Source organism: Pholcus phalangioides, unplaced genomic scaffold, assembly GCF_987345545.1.
Source record: "Pholcus phalangioides strain wild (caught in Gottingen) unplaced genomic scaffold, Ppha-v1.0 ptg000016l_1, whole genome shotgun sequence".
In the NCBI taxonomy this organism is placed as follows: Eukaryota; Metazoa; Arthropoda; class Arachnida; order Araneae; family Pholcidae; genus Pholcus; species Pholcus phalangioides.
Window position 1 is genome coordinate 13,020,411 of NW_028301609.1, and position 15,166 is coordinate 13,035,576.

A 15,166-nucleotide genomic window follows, 5' to 3' on the forward strand; every position below is an offset into this window, starting at 1 on the left:
GAGTGAAGGGGCAAAATAACAAAAGAAACATAGGCCTATATATAATTCACGAACCTATCCTTTGAAAAAAAAAACTTTTTTTCGGACACAGCCGCAAATGTTAGATGTTGGCTTCTGTGTGAGTTGCCATTCGCGTGATGAAACAAACATACACAGAGAAATTATTTTTCCTCCTGCACTATTTTTATATCAAGTCATAAATTCTAGACTTATTATTCATCATCATTTGTATTCACTTTATCCAAGTAGTTCTCTCGGCATGGGTTTTTTTTTCTCCTTCCCCCCCTACAATCGGTTAAACTCAAACATAGCAGCCACCATCACATAGAAACGTAATAAAGAAAAAAGGAATAGACAATATGACTGTTGTCCTTAATATAGAGCACACGTGCGTTGTCCGGTCGAATTGATATCTCATCATTTATTTAGTCTGAAGTTGATATTTGCGTGATTGTTGCTGGAATAGAAAAATAATAATAAAAATTCGTCAAATTGATTCTGAATAAGTTCGGTTGCAATTTTAAGACGTAAATCTACGCCATATCGCAATCTATGCAGAATGCAAGCCTGGATCCGGATGGGGCGGGGGGTGGGATGAGGATGAACGCCCCTCTAAGAGCCGAATAATATGTGTGAAAATTCGTCCTTCCAGGATGATCCGATGCATTCACACAAACGGGCCGAATACGCACTAGACCGAAACCTATTCGCAGCTGAAGATGTCCACTTCGGTTTCATTCGCAGCTGAATATATCAGCCTCGGTTCATTCACAGCTGAATATATCAGCCTCGGTTCATTCACAGCTGAAGATATCTGTCTGAGCTTCAGTCGTAGCTAAAGATGTCTGTCACCGCTTCTTATAAATCTGAAGATGACTGCCTCTGTTTCATTCGCATAAAGCGGGGGGGATGGGAACATGAAAACGAACGCCAGTCAAAGAGGCAAATATAAAATAGGAAATTTTGTCTGTAAAATTTCTTCCGTAAAATACGGGACTATCAAATAAACTTACACAATTCGCCTCGCCCGGCGCATCGTCCCGGACGAATGGCAGAACTGCAGGGTTGGCAGAGAAATCTTCTTGATCTTCCCTGACCAAAACTCGTCTGTGTGTGAAGAAATGAATATGTTCTGTAATTCAAAATCCTAACCTGCTAAATGTTTGTGGGATGCAAGTTTTTTCTCTTTACAGAATTTTCCCCAGATCGTTGACAAGTATTTTGCATTTTTCCTTCTCCCTGACTTTCCAGATTGCTGAGTCATTCTCAGTTCGAGGGCGAATATTCAGCTCCGACATTAATTAATTCCACAAATGTATTTTAACATTTCATATTTTTTTTATATTTATTTGAAATTTATGAATAGTTTATAAATCGAGTAACAGTTTATACGTAATATGAACAGTTTATAAATTTATAAAAATTAAAAGAATTTTTGTATATTTGAATGCGGCTACGAAAAAGATGTTCTTCACAAATGAGGATTTTTTTTAATACAAAAAAATTTCAGTAACTTTCTGTTGATAGAAGGCGCTGTAAACCACTCCAGCAAGATTGGACCTGAACCTTTCTTCAATCTCTGCTGTCTCCGAAACGTTCGTAAAGCTTCAACGGGTGATTCGTAGCTGAGGTAAAACTTCAATAATGATGCTTCATTCACTAATCTCAGCATCACAGCGAAAATCTTTCGTAAGTGCCAGTAACCGTAAAATTCAGAAATGAGAATTGTTAGCATTATTCAGAAATTGAGCAATTAATCTAATACACTCTGCATTTTATAGGACTCTGATTCGCATATATTCAGTGATTTGCACTTGTGCAGCGTCCTCCCCATCAACAAAAATTTGATTTTTTTTTGTTCAAAAAAAAATTCCGCTTTCATGAGAATAACGTTTTCGTAAACCGCACACCAATTTCTTCAATTGTAATAAATTTTTAAAGTATTTACGAATTTATGGGATACCCTTTACATAAGACGTCTAGGGTTCTTAACCTTTTGTGTTTCTCGGAGCTTTTGCACCAATTAGACGGCGGCCATTGACACCCTTACCAAATAAAGATGAAGGCCCCCACGCAACCTTTCATACAATATTCGATACAATAAGTTAATTGTTTTCTCACGAGCTCAAGGACCCCTCCTTTCCCCAGACTTGTCCAAGGGGTCCGTAAACCCCTGGTCAAGAGCCACTGATCTAATGGAAGCTTTATTGGCGATACAGAATGAAGAGATCGTCTCTCGGATGGCTACGAGTTTACCCCCGCACTGATCACTTCTTTGCAATAATTTCATGAATGCAGTGAAGCGTCACTTAATTCCGTATTTTTCAGAGGCAGGAAATGTTACTTTCTTGGAGTGGGAAATGGTCGCAGAAACTTAAGCAGGGATTTAGACATCGTTTTCACCACCAGATACGGGATTTGTACAAGAAACCGATGTGATGATCGGGAAATTAAAAATGAAACAAGTTTTAATTTGAACTGCGGAATAAACATTACCTCACTCACCCACCTCTTTCCCCCCCCCCCCCTCAAATCTCATTGAAACAAAAGTCACATTCGATTGTGATTATTCTGATTGACGGTTATTCCATTTGAATAACGGCTAATTTTCCCATAGAGAATGCCAAAGAGCCTTGCTCATAACGTCACGACCTCTGTTATAACGACATTTTTGCCATTTTTGCTTCCGCTTTTCTGGCGTTTCCCCATTTCTAGAATTATAGCTGATCATATTCACGGAATATTTGTTTTTCTATTGATACCTAGTGATGACAAACAATTTGTTACATGCGTGACGCTCTAATTTGCTCATTGTTATTACCCATCATCGCGACATTCCCGTATTTTCTAGCAATTTTGCCCTTCCCGACTTTTTCCTACAACAATATCCCGCTTTTCTGTTTTTTTCAACGATTTTCATTTCTCAAGGAAACAGATAAGTGAACTCGGAAAGAAACCTCGTCACCTCGTCTCCACCGGGACTCGAACCCAGGCTCCTTTGCATACCGGGCATGCATACTAGAATCTACACCACCGGAGGAACGGTAGTATGCTTGCCTGGTATGCAAGAGGGCTTGGGTTCGAGTCCCGGCGGAGACGAGATGACTTTTCTTTCCGAGTTCACCTCAGCTTAATATCCAGAAAATATGTTTTTCTTGACATCTTGGGCTGAGAAAAAAGCCGTCTATCAATTTTTATTTCCGTTTATAATCTTTACTGAAATTGGTTATAATTTAGAAATTATATTATAATGCATATGGCTTTATGTATAAGCATAAATAATTTATCACATATGTGTGAATCGTTCAATTTTTTTTTTCCTTCCAGGAATACATTTTATGTCAATAACAATCACCACAGACGCTGTAGCGCCTTATTTTCGCCACGAGCTATTCAAAAGCAATAAATAAGGGGTCATTCAAGTATTACGTCAGCATCGATGGGGGGTTTCCGATTTGCTGACAGGGAAAGGGGGGGGGGCCTTTGGATGATGCTTACGTGATCAACCACCCTTTATGACAATATGAAATATTCTTAATGGCATCTTATTCGATGCGCCAAAAACGAGAAAAATCTTTCGTTAGTTTGTGGGCACCTGGACTAACATTTTCCCTATAAATAAATCCCTTAAAGAGCCCCACTTCAGCGATCTCTAAATGTTTCACGCATCCTTCAAGTGCTCAGGAAATGTATCCGGGCTGCTTAAGCGCTGTGGCACTGTGCAACTCATCACTCAAGTAATCCGTAATTTATGCCACGCATCGCTTAAGTAATCTGAGAATGTTCCGCGGGTAACTTGAGTGATGTAGAACCGTATTGGGGGAGGGGGGGGGGGCATTTAAGTACTCTAAAATTGTGCCACGTCACTCAAGGGATTTCTAATTTTGCCCCGGATCGTTTAAGTGTTCTGGAACTGTGTCGCGGGTTACTTAGGTGATCTTTGAATGTGCCACGGGCCTACTTCAGTGTTGCACGGACCGCTTAAATGCTCTGGAATTGTGCCACGAGTCATTTAAGCGATCTGTAAATGTGCCACTTAGTTCATTTTTACAAAATTGGGTTTGAGGGGCAAGCCACATCAGACAACCTTCAGGGCCACATTTGGTCCGCGGGTCAAGGGTTTACCATATAATCGCTTATAGGGAGGGTCGCAATGAATTTCTTAAAGAAAAAAATTTCGAGTTCTTACCCATCAAATAGCACTAAAATTAACAGAAATTGATTATAATAACAAGGTATTTTCTTTCGAAATTTTTTTTTTTTAAATGTTTACATTAAAAAATTATTTTTTTCATCTGGGGGAGGCGCACGAGCCCCCTATTTCCCTCCCACGTACGTTTCTGATCTCACCAGCATGCGTTAGGAGGTAGGGGGGCAGTGCTGACGGGGGGGGAGGGGGGTCGAAAATGGCTAAAACTTTGCTGACGTAATACTTGAACGGCCCGTAATTGAAGCATTCGGTCGAACAACGATCTATGTTGTCTTTTCAAACTTAAGAAGACGACACAATAAAATTCATCGCTAAATTCGATGAAAAAATATCGATAATATATCTAAAAATATATAAAATACAATTTATGCAAAAGAAACATCTTTCTTTCTTCATAGATTGATTGTGTAAAAGTTCACTGTTTAGTTTCTACAGAAACTTACTTTAGGAACATGTAATTGAAGCTATATGGAACGTTATATTCAGTCATAAAACTGATTTCGCGCAAATGTAATATAGACCGTTAATCTGCCGAACGCTTCAACCTGTCAATTTGCATCGATTTTTGGCGAGAAATTCGTGATGTCCCGTGTTTATGATCCGTATTCTTGCTTTTTCCCCTAAATAAAATATGGTCACACTAATCGTAATGAATTTCAACTTTATGTATAGTATTTTATTTTATCTGATTGCATGTCGTATTTAAAAAGGTCTTGGAAAAATTCAACCTCGGTTGTAACGACACCTCGGTAAAAACGACAAATTTTCAAAAAATCTTCGGTGTCGTTATAACCGAATTTAACTATTTTTAAATTCATTTTTGAAGCTATTGAAAATTTTAGACATTTTCTTTCAAAAACAATTTTGGCATAGTTTTCAATTATCTGTGCCGCGAAATTGGAGTCAAAGGCTTTAGAGACTAATTCATGGTTCCACATATGGGGGGGGGGGCTGTAGGGGCTCCAGCCTAGTGTTCTCGTGTTATTGTTTTAATTTTCAAGCCACATATTTATTATAGAAAGGCACACAAAAAAATAGAAAAAAAAAACTAGCCTGGGTCCGGCTCCATTATGTGGTGACCATGGACTGGTGGTTTAAGGCTTTTAGCTCGGGGTTCTTGAAAAGTTTTCATCCGTGACCCAAGATCAGCTTCGCGACCCATGAGACTGTTTTTCGAAATTAGTGAAACTTGTGACGCAATAATTTATTACAGGATTGTAAGTGTATTTGTACGACACTCTCGGGGCACCCCCCTTTCCCGAGCGAGGCATGGGTGAAGAACCCTTGGCTTAGCTATTGGATAAGGTTTTGCGGAAATCCCTAGCATGTTTCGTCCCCAGAAATTTCGGCTATTCGTCCATTTCGTTCGTTTTTCCCGGCTATCTCGTCTGCCCCGATCGTGAGTGACCATATGAGTAACTAAGTGAATGCGTGAGTGGGTGACCATATGAGAGTGAAGTATGTGATCGTATGAGAGACCAAGTGAGTGTGGTCACTGAAAATGATCACGAAAACGGTGGTCACTCATACGATCACTCACTTGGTCAATTGTATGGTCATTACTTACCCAGAGTTATTCCCACTCCTTTACTCATACTGTCACTCACTTATACAGTCAATCGCAAACTCACTTGGTCTCACTCATACAGTCACCCGCTCATAAGGCAATTCCTCCAATCACTTGGTTACTCAATCGGTAACTCATGCGGTTACGGCAAGCGAAATGTCAGGGCGAAATTTCCGTATCCCAAGGATAAGAGTGGGGAAGTCACCAAATATAACAAAATGGTACTTTCGTAAATGTTCATATTGTTTGAACAGAAATATCATATTTCGACCTTTTTTGCACAATAGCAAACAAAATATTCCTTCCAAGACCCAAACTGTGTTTGCCCACGCATGCATGAGACAGAGACGTACGTATTTAGTTATCTTATCGTCTAGGAATGCATTTGAACTGAAGGAAGAAAAAAATAATAATAAAAATAAGCGTCTCTAAATCTAACATCACGTAGATAAGAAACATATATGTATATACAAAAAATTGACCTTTGAAATTGCATTAATTTTTTATTTTGCAATAGCCACGCTACGAGGATAGTGTTCAGAATCTTCTTTTTTCCCTCGACTTCTATTTTTTTTGCATATGATGGAAGAAATATTTCTCCAAATACATGACAAAAAATAATCCACGCCGCTTAATATGATCGCACCGGGATTTAGGAATTGATAACAATAACCGATCGATAACTATATCCGAAAAAATTCCCGTTTGGAAATATGGTGATCATACAGCCCGTTTGGTCAAACAGGACGTATGGTAAATGGATATTAGTAAAACGGGAGAATTTTTTCCTCCTTTTTTTTCCGCACATAATTGGTTGCAAATTTTTTTCTTTTTTAAAAACGGGAATTCCCCCCCCCCTTTGTGCTAAAATCCTGAGTTTTTTCCCTATTCGGCCATTGTGAGGGCGTTCGAACGTAACTGTCTAATGTATATCACGAATTACGATATTTTTTTAATCCACAAAATGTTTCATAGGTCTCTTAAAAAGAAATTTGAGTCTGATCAACTGAAACTGATCGAGAATTGAAAGAAAGAGCTTTTTTTTTCTTTGTTATGTATTTGCTTTCCACTATAGAAAGGCCATTACAAAAGCAGTGCATGGATCGCAGCAAATAGGACTCCCAATGCGACATTGCGTACAGAAATGTTTGTCAACAAAGGAGAAGGAGGGGGGGGGAGAGAGAGAGAGAACGCCTTCTAACCTCCTACCGTCTTGCAACCTGATAATGATTTACGGGGGAAATAAGTTTGTTTAAACCAGAGATACCCAACGTGGGCGATGGGATATTCCGGGGAGCGGTAGAAGCTAAGGGTATGACATAGGCTCCTATGGGTTAGATTGCGTTGAGGGGCGGTCCTGATGGTTGGGAAACTATGGTTTAAACCAAATTATATTTCTAACAATTATACAGTCGAATCCCGTTATAACGAACTCCAAGAGACCGTAAGAATCACTTCGTTATAAGGGAATTCCAGGTTATTTAAAAATGTCCATACGTAAAATTATCTAGGGAATTGGAAAAGTGTTCGTTAAAACGAAATTTTCGCTATAACGGTATTCGTTAAAACGGGATTAGACTGTATTTCTTTAACAAATTATATTTCTCCCATCAAATATGAATAAATTCCATTAATTAACTAATAATTCCATTCGTTAAATAGAAGAATTTTTCCCATTAAACATGAGTTATCAGTAATTCAGAATTTTTTTCATTGGTTCAGAAATTAGTTTTTCTATTAAATACGAATAAATTCCATTGATTAATAAATAATTGCATTTGTAAATTCTTCCCATTAAATACCGATTGCCATTAATTCAGAATTTTCTTCATCAAATATGAATTTTTCATTAGTGCAGAATTTTTGTGAATTAATAATCGATTTCATTAACTTGAAATTATTTTTAATTTAAATATAAATTTCCATAAATTCTATAAGTAAGTATTTTTCTCATTAAATATCAATTTTTATCAATTCACAAACTATTTTAATCAAATATGAATTTTCATTAATTTAGAAATTATTTATCCATTGAATATAAATTTTCTTTGATTCCGGAATCATTTTTTCCATCTAATGGGGATTTTCATTATATATATGTATATAATTGAGAAGTTACTTTTTTCTATCCAATATGAACTTTCACTATTTCTGAAATTTTTCGATAAAATATGAATTTCACGAATTCAGAAATTATTTTTTCATTAACTACGAATTTTCATTGATTTATAAACATTTTTTCATTAAATAAGAATTTTTATCAGTTACGAAATTATTTTTTCATCAAATTAAAGGATAGTTGAAAGTTCAATTACATATTTAATAATAAATTTGCATATGTCTTTATCATCTAATCACTTGGCTTTTGAAATTACCTTATTTCATAGCCGACAACAACCCGGGCATGTGGCCTTTAGGCAATTTCCTAAATTGGCCGATTCCCTAAAAACAAGATCAAGGCAGAGAAAATCCAGGACTAATCAAATCGTTCAACCTAAATTGGATTGTTTCCAGTGGACGACATCCGCAAGTATAAGATGAAAATATAATCCTTCCTGTAAGGAAGGCAGAGTCGTATCTCCAGTGGTGTAAACGGTAGCATGCTTGCCCGGTATGCAAGGGGGGGGGCCTGGGTTCAAGTTCCGATGGAGAGACCAGATGACTCTTCTTTCCGAGTCCACCTCAACAAAAAATCGAGAGAATATCTGTTTCTCCTTAACTTCTGTATTTGTTTAAACTGTTCTGTATTTGACGAATAGGTGCTTAAAATGAATGTGAAAAAAAATTCTAGCATCAATATAATATCACGAATCAATCATTATCATGTTCGTTATAAATGATAGCCAGTAATGGAAAATTCGATTAAACGTTCCGAAATTTTCGACTGATCCATAAAAAATTTTACATTGATAGCAAAAACAACCGAGAGTTGAAATGTTTCGCGTTTATTTTCCAACCAATTAAAATCAAACTGATCAGAAAGGGGGGAAAAAAGCTATTACTTACACAGCTTGAATGGAGATTACGCTTGATATCCATACGGTCGTCCATAGTGAATGATTGGTTTTTGTAAAAACGCCGGAGCACGAATATGCTCGATATGCACACACTGATGATACTCCTAAAAGGTTCAGGAAATTGTAAAACAGTTCACCTAAAATGAGCAAACGGGGGAGAAAAAAAATCAAATATATCAACGTTATGTAGAAAATTACGTATCTCAGGACAGTATTACACTATAAAAATTTGTAGATCTTTTACAAAACTTGAAAAAACAACCAATTTGTTACATTCGAGCGAATGTAACCAATACGCTTATCAAAGTACGTTACTAAAGTATCGTAATTTGGTAATCATATCATAAAAATGTTGTCATTTGGTATCGTAATTGGTCAAAAAAATATCATTGAATATTGGACGATATTCGGTTGAAAAAAATATAGGAGAATCGTATTTTTGACGAAATAGAGTAGTTTATGTAAAATTAGATTGAGTTGAATATAATGTTAAAAATATAGTTCAAAGGAATAAAAATAGTTTCTAGTTCGGGATTATTTTTTTTTACGACTCCACCCTGGACAGATCACATCAGATCTCTTGGGTCACGATTATTCGATTTCCGTAATTTAACCCCCACCCCGGGAAAGCTTCCCACACTCTTGCATTTTAATATTAATACTTAAATGACCGCATATTATGTTTACTAGTCTAAGACGGGCGATTTTCTCGTTTGGAAAACAAAAATGAAAAACAAATACATATAGGAAATTAAAAAATCGAGAAATCTCTTTGCCGGTCTTTTACGTCTCAGCACTGAAACACGAGAAATCTCGTGAGCGATCGTTTAAGTGTTAAAATGCAAATTCATTATCTTCAGGAAAGAAAAAACATAACTTATTCAGCAATACGATCCATAAATTAATTTAAAAAATGTATTTTTTTATTAATACATTCGTAAAATTTTTATTTATGACATGGGATTTTGGACTCAGTGTAATTTTTTTTCTCATTCCGTTCGTGCATTATGCTAAAATGACGCAATCCGTTCCTCACCCCTCTCCCCAAATCTCACGTACATAATAGATCGTAGCCGGTCAATTTGTCGCAATCAACTTGTCGCGCTCAACTCGTCGCGCATCAATTTGTCGCAGTGCCAATTCGTCGCGGTACAAATTCGTCGCAGAGCCAATTCGTCGCGATACAAATTCGTCGCAGTACAAATTCGTCGCGATACAAATTCGTCGCAGAGCCAATTCGTCGCGGTACAAATTCGTCGCAGAGCCAATTCGTCGCGGTACAAATTCGTCGCAGTGACAATTTGTCGTGTAACCAATTCGTCGGGACGTCAATTTATCGCAGAGTCAACTCGTCACGCGATCTGTATGTAGGTTTTTTTGTCTCATACGTGAAAAAATAAACATGAAGAAAAGTTTTTTTCCATCAAGAAATGCACACAGTTTACTAAATTTTTTTTTTTGTCATTTCGAAAAAAATCATCGAAATTACATCGAAATTAAAATTACAATTGATATTAATGTTTTATTATTTAATTATTGTAAATGTTAAAAAAATCATTTTTTCTATGATAAAATTTTAAAATTCTGTAAAAAAATGTCGGTGTTTATGATATTCCCCAAATTACAGTACAGCGGAGGCTGTCTTTAAGTGTAAACTTGTATCTGTCCCATGTGGAATCGAGACTCCCACCAACATTAACCACTACAGTATCTCCACAAGAACCTGAAATAATTAATAATTTAATTTAATTAATATTTCATTTTCACCGGATAAGCCACACTTGTCGCTTTCTCTCGAGATTTGCATTACTCGTAGCGAGGGGAGTTGGGGCGCACACCGAGATGATAAATTGCGATCACATACATTTTCAAAATTTAATTTGCACCGGATAAGTTGCTCAAGTTAAAAACTCAAAAAATCCAACCAATAAAGTTCATAGGTTACATTCGAGCAAATGCAACCGATAATCTTATTGGTTGAATTTTTCAAGTTTTATAAAAGGACTTTTAGAACACTTTCATAGTGTAATGCTAGCCTTAGATATATTGTCGGTAAAAAATTCCTCAAAGATGTATTCCCTACATGGCAGATACATATTCAATAGTGAATTAGGGCCATTCAAGTATTACGTGAGCAGATTTTCAGCCATTTTTGACCCCCTCCCCCTTGTCAGCAAAAATCAGCAAAACACTGACCCCCATCCCCTCCCCCGTCAGCAAAATTTCACCAGAAGCGTAGAATATTTCATATCTTCAAAAAGGGGTGGTTGATGACGTAAGCGACCTTCAACCCCCCCCCCCCCCGCCATCAAAAGTCAACAAATCCGAAACTCCCTCCCCGATCCTGACGTAATACTTGAATGACCCCTTAGGCAAATTGTGCTTTGGGATGGGCATTGATCCTAATTTATCATCTTGGTGTGTTCCCGCAACACCCCTCGCTGCGAGAAATGGAGATCCCGCCAGAAAGCGGGAGTGCGGCTTATACGGTGAAAATTTAATTTTGAAAATTTATTTTATCGTAATTTATCATCTTGGTGTGTTCGCCCAACGCCACTCGCTGTGAGAAATGGAGATCCCGCCAGAAAGCGGGAGTGCGGCTTATACGGTGAAAATTTAATTTTGAAAATTTATTTTATCGTAATTTATCATCTTGGTGTGTTCGCCCAACGCCACTCGCTGCGAGAAATGGAGATCCCGCCAGAAAGCGGGAGTGCGGCTTATACGGTGAAAATTTAATTTTGAAAATTTATTTTATCGTAATTTATCATCTTGGTGTGTTCGCCCAACGCCACTCGCTGTGAGAAATGGAGATCCCGCCAGAAAGCGGGAGTGCGGCTTATACGGTGAAAATTTAATTTTGAAAATTTATTTTATCGTAATTTATCATCTTGGTGTGTTCGCCCAACGCCACTCGCTGCGAGAAATGGAGATCCCGCCAGAAAGCGGGAGTGCGGCTTATACGGTGAAAATTTAATTTTGAAAATTTATTTTATCGTAATTTATCATCTTGGTGTGTTCGCCCAACGCCCCTCGCTGCGAGAAATGGAGATCCCGCCAGAAAGCGGGAGTGCGGCTTATACGGTGAAAATTTAATTTTGAAAATTTATTTGATCGGCGTACTGACTCTGCGACAAATTTGTACCGCGACGAACTGATTCTGCGACAAATTCGTACCGCGACGAACTGATTCTGCGACAAATTTGTACCGCGACGAACTGACTCTGCGACAAATTTGTACCGCGACGAAATGAGTCTGCGACAAATTTTCACCGCGACGAACTGACTCTGCGACAAATTTGTACCGCGACGAACTGACTCTGCGACAAATTTGTACCGCGACGAGTTTGTAGCACGACGAATTGACGCTGCGACAAATTGATTGCGACGAATTGTCGTGCGACAAGTTGATCGCGACGAATTGACCTAGACGTCTCAGCACTGAAACACGAGAAATCTCGTGAGCGATCGTTTAAGTGTTAAAATGCAAATTCATTATCTTCAGGAAAGAAAAAACATAACTTATTCAGCAATACGATCCATAAATTAATTTAAAAAATGTATTTTTTTATTAATACATTCGTAAAATTTTTATTTATGACATGGGATTTTGGACTCAGTGTAATTTTTTTTCTCATTCCGTTCGTGCATTATGCTAAAATGACGCAATCCGTTCCTCACCCCTCTCCCCAAATCTCACGTACATAATAGATAGATGCAGCGACGACATCAACTCAAACATTGGGGGACAGGCTACAAAAAAAAACCAATTCATTTAGATGATTTCTTTTTTTCTCTTCCCCAATCAGTTATTATAACACGGCATTGATTAAATGGAGTACAGAAATTGATCGCTGTTTTTTGTACCGCCGCTGCTACCACCGAGATTTTCACCAATTATCCTCCCCAGTCGGATCTCCCTCCACGGGTGGGTTGCACTGACAAAAACCCAGAAGCTAATTCCGTCGAATCGATACATAAGCTAATGGAATGGAGGCATATCATTTTCGCTACGGTGGTGACTATTCTGACTATTCGGCTTCCACAAAGTAGGCGGGAAATTTTCCGATTTGCGGCCTCTACCACAAAAACCATAGAGATAGGTTAAAAAAAAAAAAAAACCCGTTTCTTCTGTCTCATGGAAAAACTAAAATTGAATATGCCAGCGGGGAAAGGGCCGATTGTTGGGGGTGGGTGCGGATTAGGGGATTGCTGTAGAAGGTAGTTTCCCATACCAGGTGTCCGACATACTTCAGTGACTTACCTGCTGCTGGCTGTTGCTGCTGCCCGCAGTCGTTTCCGCGTCATTTGCATTAAAACGGCCGCAATCACGACCCGGTAATAGATTGACTTCATTTTCTCCCCTCCTCATATGGCTAGGACCCTCCCAAACCCTGAAATATACGCTATATATTTCTCTTTCTAGTATGCTTGCAGTTTCAGATCCCAATACATAATGCACAGTGAGTCGAGGTAAATTTTAATGCGAGTGTGTTTATTTGAAAGGACCTAAAAAAAATTACGACACAAAATTTCCACTTTTCTGTCATTCTACTGTTCTTACAGGAGAGATGGTCAAAAGCATGTGCATACTCAACCCGTGGCCCTCGGAGTCATCTGACGCGGCCCCGCAACAAATAACCAAACCACTCAAGTGGCCTGCGACACACCTCCACCTCACTTAAGTGGCCCGCTGCGTTTTTATAGATCACTTTAGAGGCTCTTGACACATTTTTATATCATTTAAGTGACTCGAAGCGCATTTCCAGGTCACCTGAGACACACTTTCAGCACACTCGCGACGCTTTCAGATCATCTGAGTGACTCACGGCACTTTTCCAGACTCAAGCGATCCGCGACACGTTTTCAAACTAATGAAGTGGTCCGCACTCTTTAAAAGGTTGAGCACCTTTGCTTTATAGCAACTAGTGACCCCGAGGAGTAGATATGGCCCATAAAGCCAAATTGAATACGAGGCCTGATTGAATGGAAATTAATGAAAAATATGATCATTCCCAACTGATGAAAGATGGTCAATTTCCGGATTTTGCGTTACCAAAATCTAGGTGGCGCTATTTCCTTCGGAAAAATGACAATCTTAATCAGGACCATCTTAACGAGCCGTGGACCTGAACATTTTTTGAGCCTCTTTCTAATTTCTTTGTGTCTGTAAATACTACTACTACTACTACTTAACCGTACATGCACCTCATACAAATTCCTCTGTGGAATTTCTAACGAATCAGTTCATGTCAGAATGTGTTGTTCCCTGAGTGTGTATGTGGCTCCTAATATTCATTTTGTCAGAGTTGTGCTTTTCAAGGAAACAAATGTTTTCTGGATATTATGTCGGGGTGAACGCTGAAAGAAAAGTCAACCGGTCTCCACCGGGACTCGAACCCAGGTCCTCCTGAAAACCGGGCAAGCATGCTACCATCTACACCACTGGAGGAGAGTTGTGCTTGTTTCGTGTTCTTGCTGGTGTTGCCATCAGCCTTCCATATTTACCTGTAAATAATGCCTTTACGCTAACAAAAATCATTGAATGAAATTTAAAGAAACATTCGGGACGAAAAAAATTTTTTTTTTTAATGATTAGGGACCCGCTGTTCAACTCGGGCCCCCCCCCCCATGGGACTCGTCGTCCCAACTGTTAATGTCATTAATTTTCATAAAGATGTTCAATTGGGAGTTTTGGTGCTTCATTGTGGCCCACGAACATTGAAAAAAAAACCATTCAAGTGGCCCTTTGGCGATCACAAAGTAATTTAAGTGGCCAGTGCTCATGGAAAGGTCATGGAAAGGTTAAGCGCCCATGGTCTATAGCAGTGGCTCTTGAGCTTTATTCCCCCGCGGCTCCCCCAAAACAGTCGAACAAAGCACCAAACAGGCACACATCAATATTGCCAGCTCACCGCAACGGAGGACCCGTGACACACACTTTGACAACCACTTGGCTTAAAGAATTCTCGCCATACGACTTCGCATACTCGGAAGAAGCTAGAGACCCATACATGTCCAGCCTGGTCCAATACGCATTCGCAAATATTTTCATCCAATGTGTACCTAACCCCCCCCCCCATACCCCTGCTGCAATGAAACACCAGAAGCATAGGCTGGCCCACGGGGGCATTGGAAGTGCTTCAGGCCTCTGGGTGATTGACTTGAGTTTCATGTAGAAAATTTTGATTTCTAAATTGATTCTGGGAGTGCTTGAGCCTATGCTACCAAAGTACAGAACGGTACTAGTATATCCAGTATTCCTGAACACTCTCCAAGGATACTCCCTCCCAACGCGTGTTGTGACCGTTGTCGTTCTTCGACCAATGTGGTTGGTGGTGGATTGGAAGATCGGGAAGGAAGGCGGCTCCT

General features: G+C 38.8%; 1 protein-coding gene across 2 annotated transcripts in view; it reads right to left on the minus strand.

Moving 5' to 3' along the window:
* Positions 1-15,166, minus strand: part of LOC149075082 (uncharacterized) — a 154,309-nt gene that overhangs the window by 103,234 nt on the left and 35,909 nt on the right. For both annotated transcript variants that reach the window (XM_089245641.1, XM_089245639.1), the window contains exon 2: positions 8,784-8,931. The gene's annotated coding sequence lies outside the window, so the exon portion shown is untranslated. The remainder of the gene's footprint in view (positions 1-8,783; positions 8,932-15,166) is intronic.